Source organism: Scophthalmus maximus, chromosome 8 (assembly GCF_022379125.1).
Source record: "Scophthalmus maximus strain ysfricsl-2021 chromosome 8, ASM2237912v1, whole genome shotgun sequence".
Taxonomy (NCBI): domain Eukaryota; kingdom Metazoa; phylum Chordata; class Actinopteri; order Pleuronectiformes; family Scophthalmidae; genus Scophthalmus; species Scophthalmus maximus.
This window is the reverse complement of record NC_061522.1, coordinates 11,173,430-11,185,975: the sequence shown is the minus strand read 5'-3', so window position 1 is coordinate 11,185,975 and position 12,546 is coordinate 11,173,430. Positions and strand designations below refer to the sequence as shown.

The following is a 12,546-nucleotide window of genomic DNA, read 5'->3' as shown; positions in this document are numbered from 1 at the left end:
TTCAGCTGTTTGAGTATGGATGGCAATTGATACGGACCTAAAACACATGTCTGGATGGAGATGGAGATCGGTCTCTTGTCCTGGTCCTATAGCCATTTCAGTAGTGTTCCCACAGCTGTGGCGTGTGTTTTCATATAATTCTCCAATTTAACTCATCTGAGTGCACTGCTCTCATTATTTTGTCAGATGACCATTTCTAAATTCAAGAATAAACTTTCAAATTTTTGTCATGATAGCATCACGTAACAAAGACTGTTAATGCGTGCGTGTGTTACTTCCTCACTCGTTGTGTGGTGAGAACTTCGGCCTGACGTGCGTGTCTGAGTTTTCACCACAGATTTCAGACAGATAATAAATGTGTCAGTCGTACGAGGTAGAAACAAACTGAATTAATTACGTCTGCCATCACACACACTGTCAATCTCAAACACACACACACACACACACACACACACACACATAAAGCAGCGCCAGTCCTATAAAACCTGGTGTCTGAGTCAGCCTGAGAGAAAGACGGTTTATAACTAGTGTCTAGTCCACCCTTTCTCAAGAGGCCTCATAAAGACTGCGACAAGAGCTGCTGTGTGTTCTAACTCTACGGGACCAGTTTGAGTTGTAGATTGAGGGTGTGAACAGTTTTGAAAAATGTAGACATTTCGTCATGTCGTCACTTCTTCAAATGTCTGCAAAGTTTTTGGTGAAGTTTGGGGATATTAACTGTATTAATAGGACAAATAAATACGCCATTTCTAAATCAACAATGGTGCAATGAAAGGTGTTGCTTGTACTGATGACTTATCACATGATTCTGCAGTTTCCCTCAGCTATAGGGAGCATTTCAAAGTCTGTCAGGTCATTGTCTCTCCCTCGTTTCTGTTTTGGTTCATGCTCACTGCTCTGATTTCCAGTAGCAGCCAGATGTTTTCAGCTAATAAGCTCTAACAAACCCATTACACTCAGTAAGTGACTGGCTGGTGAACATAGATGAGCATTTAGAAGCTAAGGAGCCAATTTTTTTACACAAGTTGCTGGAGACAGCAGGGCAAAAAGGACATGTATTCATCCGGTGGACAGAAACACAGCTCTAATTGAATAAGAATGTTGCTCTGTGTCCCAATGTTTGAATAGGCGACTGCTTGCTTACATATTCGCAATAACTAGTTTTAAAAGTGATGCTGTGTCATTGTTTTTTTTGCAGCTCGGTCTGTTACCCCAAGGTGGCCAAAAACAATAATGTAACAATGTGTTGGGTTAATGTAAGGGCAGAGCAAAAGCATTATTTGAATGGACATCCTCACAAGTGTAGAAATACATTCTAGTGTGCGTGTGTGTGTGTGTGTGTGTGTGTGTGTGTGTGTGTGTGTGTGTGTGTGTATGTGTGTCTAAAGGGTCAGGAATTGTCCACCCTTTATGCTGATCTGCCGACTTAGATCAAAGCCAACTTCCAGGACAAACTCTGGAGTGTCCACTGTTCCAGATGCCGCCTGGAAAATCCCACTCACTGTAACACAGTCACCATGGGAACCATCATTCAGTGTGTGTGTGTGTGTGTGTGTGTGTGTGTGTGCACATTTATAAAGCTCTTCTGTTACACTTTCTCACACACACGCACTCTCTCACACACGCACTCTCACACGCACGCACGCACGCACGCACGCACGCACGCACGCACGCACGCACGCACGCACGCACGCACGCACGCACGCACGCACGCACGCACGCACGCACGCACGCACGCACGCACGCACGCACGCACGCACGCACGCACGCACGCACGCACGCACGCACGCACGCACGCACACACACACACACACACACACACACACACACACACACACACACACACACACACACACACACACACACACACACACACACACACACACACACACACACACACACACACACACAGATCCTGCATGTTGGGCAGTGGTTAACCACAGGCCCTGTTGATGACATGCCTGCTGTGGGGCTGTGGTGTCTCGTGAACCTGGCCGGAGGTCACCATTCAAAAGGAGGTCATCATTCAAAAGGTCACTTAGCACCAGTCGATGGGTGGTGACGCAACTGGTCCCCGAGTAATGAAAGAAAGGAAGTGCTCTAAGCATTATGGGCCCTCGTGAGAGAAGATGCACATTTTGATTCACCTTAAAGGTTTCTTAATGATTAAGATACATGTTTTTAACAATTTAGCATTTCATTACACTAACGACACAAGCTGAAGCATTCAGAATAAAATAAGTATTTATCCACCGCCACAGAAACACAGGTTCATTATCCAGCAATGGTGCGCACAGCTTGTGGAGAAAGTATAGTGAACCTGTTCATTGGGACACATTGTATAAAGATCCATTGCTTTCTTTGGATACTTAAAAAAAAAAAAAAAAAAATGTTATGAATACAAAAATGGGCTCGCAAGAAATGTTATATAATTTATTACATGGTGATGTAGCCTAGGTAAAAGGATTTCTCCAGTGTAATTTATTGTGGTAATGAAAGGGCAGTTTTAAGTTAATACATGTTTCCTCCTTTGAGTTTGATGCTTTGTGAGAGCTACAGATTAAGTCTATATAAAGTTCATCAGATTTGAAAAATTGACAGATGTATCATATGCACAGTGACCATTTGTACCTGATTATCTGTGACATCAATTGATATAGGTTTAATTGCATGTGGGGAATGAAGCTTAAGAAACTGAGGGTTTGTCCTGCAACTATACTCAACTTTTCAAGACGTGTCCATTGGCTAACACAGATTGATTTGATTATTTGGGGCAGCTCCTGTGAGCTGTGGAATGAATGTTGAGTGGGGCATCACTCACGAGGAGAAAGAAGTTAACTGACCAATCACGGCCAAATAGAATAACAGCAACATTGTCTTTGGTATTCTCAAATTAAAGACTAAGTAAATGAATGTAAATGTTGTGAAATATCCTATATTACATAAACAACAGCAATGTTCCAGACATGTCATATCAGGTGCACTATGAGTGCAGCAGGAGTTTACAGTTCAACAGAGGAAGATGTGGGATCTCTTCATGTTTCACATCTGCATGGCATTTAGTATGCTGCATTGGACATTTTCCCCAAAAGGTGAAATTGCAGCCTTGCTTCAGCAGCTACTTTCATGTCAGATGATGGTGTTTGATACTTGTGAGCCGTGAGTGAAACTAATGACAGCTGTCAGCCAAGGGGAATGGACAAGACAGAAAGCCCACCTTGAATTTCAACACACATTCCCTCTGCAAATCAATAATCCCACCGCCACCATGCACTTAAATACGCAAAGACATACAGATATAGACACACAGCTTCACAGCAACATACACACGAGCAGTGGAAAGTTTAAAAAGGAAATCTTCTATGTCGAAAGTTTTGAAAAAAAGTTTGAATTGCTGTATTTTCACATAGTACTTTTTTGGGGACTGAATTTCTCCTCTATTTTCAGTCTGAAGTTTGGAGATTATATCCAGATGAGTTCCGGATGGACAGCCCTCCACCTCTCACGATTCTACCATTAGATCATATTGAGGTTCTCAAGTTATCGCTTTAGGACAAATAAGGGTCTTTAGCTGCTAAATGCTCCACTGTGTTCACCAGCTTTACACTGCAGCTGCTTTCAGACATGCACTGCATTCTGGACATTTTCCTGAACTTTTCTGGAGGGGCAGTATGGGAGATTGCAAATGTCCGCAAATTTTGCTCCGGACATATTCCCGAAGTTTTCCTACCAGCCCCTTTGTAAGATCCCCGGAAGATTCACAGCAAGTGAGTGGGCGCTCTACCCAGGTGCCACTGGTTTAATATGTGAACGACAAACGTTCATCGGACATTTTCCAGAGTTCACGTCTGAAATGACTTTAACACCTTTTGTCATGGTGCCGATCCTATTTACCAGAAGGGGTGCAGTTGTGTGACACAGCATCCGATAATCAAGCTGTATAAAAGCCAGTCTTGGACGAAGGATCAAGGCCTACATGGGGCCAGAAAAAACACAAATATGTGGTCCAAGTATAGTTACCAGAATAATATATACCTAGTTAGTGAACAGTGGATTTATGGAGTGTTTTGGCTGAAACAGCTGCCCGTTATAGTGCTGAACAAAACAATAAAATTGCGGGCCAGACAGCTAAACAATGAGCCAGGACACGCTAAAAAGCTCAATCAGGTGATCATTTTTGTCACCATTAGCAACAGTAACTGCCAATAAGCACGTCAATTGTTGTTGATATATAATTATCGATTATAGCTAGTTTAGGAGTGAAGCAAACTCAGCACAAAGAGGTGATGATGGAAATGATGAATAAAGAAGTTCTGTCTTTGTGTAATGTATTCGGCAGATGACAATTAGGGGATCAACGGCAGCTTAGGCCAAAATGACCACAGAATACTGCATCACCTCCATGGGGGAATCGGCCAATCGCAGCCCTCTGCCTTTGCCTCTGACGCGCTGTCAGTCTGTCCATCAGTCCGTCTGACTGACAGGCCCCAGACGCTCCTGTCTGTCTTGCTCGGGCACTCTCTCTCTTCCTCCATTGTCAGTCTGATGCTGTGTTCACATCATGACTTAGTGGACAGACAGCGAAGGAGACTGAAAGTCACTGTGATCGGTGAAGCCTGCATACAAACATCGGCAAACACACTCGCATGCAAACATACGGCCGAATCTCTACTTTACAGTGAGTGACATTTGTAGGTAACTCTGGGGGGCGGCAATGTGAAGACAAGGCTCCCAGCAAGATAAAGGCTTTGACCAACACAATACTGAACGTGTTCAAAACTGCAATAATTTTGTTGTCGGGTTTCTGCTGAATACACTCTCACCCCTCTTCTTTATCACATCCACAAACTATCATCGCACAAAAAAATCTCACCAAAGGTTTTTGGAAATCTTTTTTTCATCACTAACAAGGTTGTACTGAAGGAGAATTCATCATCTACAATGGAAACACTACAAAGCTTTCACCTCTACCCACGTTGATATTTCATATGAAAGCTCTGTCCAGTTGGAATCACAGTGCGATTCCCCAAAATGCCTTCTTTGGTACTTTTGATACTCAACACTGTGTACCTCAGTTTTACAAAGTTCATGGAGTTTTAACTGGAGACAAGAACAGAGTTGATCTATCCATTGAGCCTTTAAACAAAGTCAAGACTGAATTTCAACATTAACTTTTAAGCCATCTTGGACTTTATACAGAACTTTATACTTTATAGCAGCTACTAAAAAAAACTTGATGCAACATTCAATTATACCATTCAGACCAAAATTAAGAGCATTCCAGTGAGAAAAAAAATATTATATATGACATATATATTTCAACTTCCCATTGGACCATACACTGTATGTACGTACCTGGTTTAACTTGCTAGCTGATAAAAATATGTAACAAATAAAATTAGCTAATCTATGGTAATTGGATACAAGTGACTAGAAGAATAGTAGGGGTAAAATAGGGGAAGAGTAGGGGTAAAATATTGGAATAATTTCTCAACACCAAAATTGGAGTATGGGATGTTTTGCTGTTCTTCCCTTGCTAGCAACATTTTATAAATGCTGCAATCAATTATTTTTTCAATTGCTGTTTCCAAGGTCCGGAATTCTGCTTAATTATAAAATCAGATCAGATATATGTGAACCAGTATATGTGCACCGCACAAATACAGTAAATACTTATATATACTAGTGTTTATCATTTGGTCAGGAGGATTGTTTCCAGCAGACAAGATGGATTTTGATGTCTCACATTTTAAGTATTAAATATGTAAAGTATTAAATTTGCAACTGTGATACCGTTAAGGAAAATATGACTACACTTTTTGTGTTGTTTCTCTCTTCTCTGGATCCCAGGTGGTCCAGGAGTTACGAGGGGATGACAGGATGGACTGACGAATAATAAATCCTGTCAGCACACACATGTGCATGCACACACACATTTCACAGATACACTATATACACACACATACACACGCAGTAGAGTCTAACGGGTATGCCGCCTCCTGCTGTGCTGTAAAGCCCTACAGGATGTCTCACCAACTGTGGTACGAACACGTACAGCAGTTGTCACACACACACACACACACGCACACACACACACACACACACACACACATACAGTGGTTCATGCAACACACTCAGATACTCAACATACTCGGACAAAGTGCCAGAATATTCTCCACAGAGATCCCCTCCCTGTTCCCCACTTCCCCCGCGCAAACGTATGAAAATTTCACTCTAACACACATCTACACAAACACGTCCCATCCCAGTCTCCGGCAGTGCTTCGTAGATCTTGTGTTGGCGAGCTGGGAAACGTTTGTATGTGAGACGACATGGACAATATTAGTCACTGACTAACACACACTCCATCAGCACCTCACACACACAAACACGCACACTAACACACTGATGGATATTTCCAGCATTGTACCAGGGCATGTGCCCACATTTCACTCAAGTGCACATGGTACACACATCGTATGGCAGAATATATGCACACATTCGCACTTGGCAAGAAAAGCCCAGCCTTATCTGATGGCAACTTCAAATAGTTATCATGAGACCATATAAAGCAGTGCACTACAGTTGCATTAGATTCAATCCTCGATTAAATTATGTCTGTGTGGGTGGGGAAGCACTGCTGTGTGGTCTATTAGCGTCAGCCAGAAACACACCACACACTTAGAGCCACTCACGAGCAATGAGGCTAAGCACCGCACACTCACAATCAATTAGCTGAAACATCTGTCTAGATGAGCCTACGTTCACATGCATACGTGTGTGTGTGTGTGTGTGTGTGTGTGTGTGTGTGTGTGTGTGTGTGTTTGTGTGTACTGTATGTGTGGCTGTGTGTAAATCATAACTGATTTTAAGTAAGAAACTCAACCTTGCTACATTCCCTCCCTGCGGTGTCTCATTGTTGGCCCAGACTGAAGTGGAGTTTCTTTTGCCAGGTATGGTGTTCCCACACAAACACACACACACACACACACACACACACACACACACACACACACACACACACACACACACACACACACACACACACACAGTCTTTCAGAGTCTGTGTTAGCTTCATTACGACAGGGAAAGAGAAAGGGCACGGCACTAATGGCATGTGGGTTAGATTAGCCATGGCCTGCTAATCTTAATGAGACAGTGAGAGACAGAGGGTGGGTTGGGGATAAATAAGGGGGGTCTGGGGTTGAGAAGCATGGGGTGGGGGGGGTCCTCTCTAAGGAATAGGCTATGGTTGAGAAACAGGAGAATGGGAAAATTTCCACCAAAGACAGCAGAGACAGATGGACATCACTGAAAGTGACAGCAGCAAGGAGGCAAGTCTGACAGAGCATCAACCTTTGAGATTGCTTTTAGCAATGAAAAGTGCTCTATAAATGAAATCTATTATTATTATTATTATTAATATAGGACTGTCAACTCACTCCCACATATGCTCATACAAAGAGAAACAAGCACACACAGTCATATATTACAGGTATTTAGCACACTGTGTATTTACTCTGTGTGTGTGTGTGTGTGTGTGTGTGTGTGTGTGTGTGTGTGTGTGTGTGTGTGAAGCTAGAGGAGGAGGTAGCAGCAGAAGGGTTGATGACAGCTGTAATCCGCCTTTTGACCCCCCCTCCCCCTGATGTCCAACTGCATAAAACTGATGACGCCCACTCACTTGACATTAACACGCAATGATTGACATTTGTTTCAGAAAAAAAGGTCTTTGATCGTGTGTGTGTGTGTGTGTGTGTGTGTGTGTGGACTCACCTTGTACGTGTGTGTGTCTGTGAGGTCAGAGGTGAGTGCTGCTGCGGTGCACAGGGTGGCTAAGCACCGCGTTGTGGGGATCTTGACAGCACCATCTGGCTCCATGGTGATACTGGAGGTAAGACACATACACATTCACTCACCTTGCTGAAACGCAGCATTGCAATACACACACAAGAACACGATAGAGCTCAACAGTGAGGTTCATTTTTATCATTAGCCATAATGTCGTAACCATCGAATGTAGACTGTATGACATCAGCCTTGTTTTAAGGAAAAAACATGTTTTTCTTCCGCAATGTCATTGAGAAATCCTATAGTAACATCGAGTTCTCTGATTGGTGGATATCTGATAGTGGTGCTCTGCGTCCCATTTATACCTCGGAACTCAAAATTGGTTGTACGCTCTTCTTCGTCGTTTTCACTTGCGTTTGGCCACCAGCGTCATAGGTGCATTTGCGGCACATTCTGCTCCGGAGCTCATTCTTATCGCGCCCTCGGTGCCGTGTTCTCGGCCTCGGACATACCTCCGCGAGTCTCACCGCAATTTTTTTTTACATTTCTTCTTCGCGTCCTGTGCACAGGTCCTGTGGTTGTCCCGCTTGCGCTATTGGCTACACTGCCCCCCACCGAATTTCCGGCGGTACTGCTCCTTTTTTTTCCTATCCGTTAACTGTCAGAAGACGTGCACAAATACGGACAAAATGAATGCAGTGTGGCCAGAGTACTGGAGCAGACACTTGAATAGTTTTAAAAGATCTGATACAAAACTTCCTAGACAGAATGAATTTATCAACACAACGACTGTTCTGAGTGTTTCAGGCTCTGACAGAGAGGGTGTCTCAAACAGTTCAATACTCAATGTCCCAGTCTAGTTGAATGAGCTACTTGGCAGAGAGGATGGCAGATGATTCAGTGTGGCAGAGGTGGCAGAGCTTGTGACACCGAAGGGAGAGAAAAACCAAAACAAAGGAAGGAACTCCAGGGGGTAAGCCTATCTGGCATTTGCTTCTTATGACCGAGTCAAAGCTTTTATCAGAAACATGAGTTGCTCAGAAGATTCATAACTGCATAACTTACATCAGACATACACGTGTAGGAAGACAGCTGTGTGGATTGATGAGTAGTCTGTGAGCACAGACAGCTTAAAGTATCAAACTGTTATTTAATTTCAATATCAACAGATACATATCTGATTTGCCTGAAAATACTGGAATTATGAAGGGTGGTTTGCTTTTTTTTCCTTTTCTTTATCATTCACAATGAAAAGCACAAAAACATAAGAGGAAAAAGCATAAGGGCCTTTTTGACCTCGCAAATGCAGTCTCTTTGATTTTGCCATTGACAGAGGAGAATCCAATATCTGGCCTTTTTATATCTAGGCTGTAAATAACACTGAATACTTTCTGAAAATACATCGGAGATATACAAAGTCAGATACGCACTGACAGAACAAGTGAATGCCCATATTGTCCTCACATCCCAAGTCCATTGAGACTGAGTTCCATCTTAATGTATTAGAAGAAGTTGTTGAGGGGCATGTGTTTAAAGACAAGGACACAAACAAAACTGAAACAGAAAGACAGACAGATACATAAACAGACAAAAACACATAAACACATAGACGACAGTCAGCCGAAGAAGCAGAACATAATCTTGACTGAGACATCGCGCAGTAACATGGTTCTTTCTTGGCTCTTTCCTTCATTATATTGTAGATGAAGGAGTACACTTGACCTTGCATGTGTTTTTTGTTTGACTATTTCCTCTGGTCCTTCCCTCACCTCCCTCCATCCCTCCGTCATCCCTGGGGCATGATCTGGCCCTGTTCACCTCCACTTAAAATGACCCTCCACCTTCCTGTGTGTGTGTGTGTGTGTGTGTGTGTGTGTGTGTGTGTGTGTGTGTGTGTGTGTGTGTGTGTGTGTGTGTGTGTGTGTGTGTGTGGGCATGAGCATTTGCCTTCAAAGTCAAGTGCATTATTGTGTGCAGAATTAATTATAATCCTAAGTAGTGCTCCTGCGCTGCATAAGCCCCTCGAGCCCCTTTTACCTTTTACCTCCAGAAAAACCCACATCTCGCTGAACTCCATCTTACTTAAAGATCTGCCCAGATGCACAAAAGACCGACAGCTCAGACTGAGAGGGAGAGGGGTCAGTTGGAACCAGCTGGATGGGGCAGAAGTTATGAAAGACTTTTTCAAATCGGCAATGGCTTAGTGTCTCCCTGCACAGCAGCACGGCTCTCCCGGTATCTGCATGCACGTCCGCACACTCAGATTAACCTCTTCTCACTTTACTTCCCCTCTTTCCTGTTTCCTATTTACCTTTCCCAGCTATTCCTACAACTTTGCAGTTATCACTTAAATCCATAACAGCTTCTAAGGATGTATCTATCAGGCAACACAGAACATATTGGCAGAACACAATGAAGAAACATAGAGAAAGGCCCTATGACAAAGACATTACCATTTTGAAAGGCAACCACCATTTCTCATTTAAAGCCATGAATTCTGAACAGATGTCTTTATTCATTTGCTTGCACAACAGCAAGTGTAGCCGTGTGTTTGGACATGGGAAACTGAAGTGAGGGTTCACACTAGATTCTGCAGGGATGAGAATACTGCACCTCTGTAGTAATCGCAATGGCCATGCTCCAACCATAACACTGATCCCCAGGACTCTACAACACACACACGCGCGCGCATACATTTCTGTTCATGCACAGACACTAAGGCAAACACTCTAAAAAAAAAACTCTGAGGTAATCATTTCCATATTTGTTTTTCTTTTGCCTTCATATTCTCTCCCCTTTATATGGTTTCATAAAAACAATGTCAAGGCTCTCATACTGGGTTAAATAAGTAATTTTTTGAATTCCCGTTCGAAGTGTGGTGGGCGTCTGTACCATGTCACAGATGATACTGGAGGTTGCTGCCAAAAACACAACGAGACCCTAGACTCTCCCAATCTGCAGTCATTGTGGTCTCACCTCAGTAAAGGGATCATTTTGATTCATTTGATGTACAAATAATTAAACATATTGGATCCAAGTATTAGCACTAATGGCATACTCAATCAATCAACTGTTACAAATCACCACCTTAAAATGAGGACCCCGCTATAGCCTGAGCTTTCCAAAATAAAGCATTCTTCTAATTTATCTACCCCATATAATTAAACATGACCCCCCCCCTGGTTTGTGCACCCCACAGGGCAGTTAAATTAAATCTATCTGAAGCGTTGGGGGGGGGGTGCACAGCCAGATGCACAAGTGTGCAAAAGACTGAGGTTTTTTCTAACCTTCACTTGCAATGTTGTAAACTCAGCAAGACGCCTTGAGTTTAGGACGAATGAAACCAGAACAAACGACGAGAAACATGCGTCACAGTCAGTTCTAGGGCATGCAGGGCTTCGAGTGTGAGCACATACTGAGCCAGTACACGGAGCCGCTTTGATTGTTAGTGTGAAGAATAAAATCCTACTAATACCAGTTAAATCCTGTTTATATTAAACATGTGAGGTGTTTCTTCTATGGCATATGGAGAACTGGTTCTAATCATCTTTAAAATAAATCTATCGGCCCCTGGAATGCACCTGTGAATTTAGTTGACTTGAAAACCGCTTAACAAGCGTCGTCCACGGTGCACTCTTCTGCACTCAGGGAACAAAGACGTAGAGTGATAGAGCAAAGGTTTAAAAAACTAAAAAGTGAAAAGGAATATGATGGATGTGTTGGTCCTTATCTTGCCTTGGTTATTTTGAGGACATAATTTATTCCTGGGTGTAATGAGTCCTGTTGATTTCTTCATCTCTGGCTATATTTAATACTTAGTAGTCTTTTTCGGGCTGTTGTGTTTGGACTTGTTGAGGCAGCGAAACTTAGGGAAATTAACATGTGCAGTTACTGTGCCTCTCCCCTGAACTACATAACAAGATCCAGGTGTGCACGCTCGCTGAGACACACACACACACACACACACACACACACACACACACACACACACACCTCTGAGTGGCCCTATAACGCCAGTAGGACTGTGTGGTGATGCAGTAATGAGATATGTTGATGACTGAGGTGTTAAAAGTTCCTTTGGGCGGCTGCAGGCAGCAGAGGGACCACCACCTCTGTGCTAAGCTGCCGCTCGTTTCACGATCACTTCACAGCCATCTCACTGGAGGTGGACTGCATTGTTGCACTATAATGCATGTGCGTTCAAACTCACACTTGTGAGTCTCAGGATGTGCTTGAGAGTGTGTGATTGAACGCACATGCATTTAGAGCAACAATGCATGTACATTCAAACACAAAGTACAAACACAGTATCGTGGTGACCCTGCACGTAATCTTCTCTGTCCCCAGGGCACACAAGGCTGTATGCTGTTGGTCACGGTCCACAAATGCCGTTCACCAGACTGCCGTCTTTCATCACCATCTCCACGGCAACCACGCTCTTAAGTCACCGTGACAACAAATTCCACCTGGGCCTGTGACACTTGCCGTCTCCTCCAAGCTCAACATTCAATCACATCTTCCTATCTGCTTTACAACCCTTCATAGATCTTTAGGACTCTATTTCATATGTTCTCTAATCAGCCTCCCTGCCGCTGTACCACACTCAATCACTGACAGGCTCTCCACGAACCCTTTTCTTTAGCTAGTTCTCATACCTTTCTGATGTTCTGCTTGTTAACCTGCCAGGGGGGCCTGGACCAAAAATGAGCGGGAGGCCCTGAAACCCCATTCTGCCCACTCTCTTTGCATTAGTGT

General features: G+C 43.4%; 1 protein-coding gene across 4 annotated transcripts in view; it reads right to left on the bottom strand.

The window, feature by feature from the left end:
- The window catches only part of slit2 (slit homolog 2 (Drosophila)), a 132,244-nt gene extending 123,911 nt beyond the window's left edge, over positions 1-8,333 (bottom strand). For all 4 annotated transcript variants that reach the window (XM_047333991.1, XM_035637608.2, XM_047333992.1 and 1 more), the window contains exons 1-2: positions 8,157-8,333; positions 7,777-7,888 (exon numbers count right to left, since the gene is read on the bottom strand). The gene's annotated coding sequence lies outside the window, so the exon portion shown is untranslated. The remainder of the gene's footprint in view (positions 1-7,776; positions 7,889-8,156) is intronic.
- Positions 8,334-12,546: the final 4,213 nt, after the last annotated feature.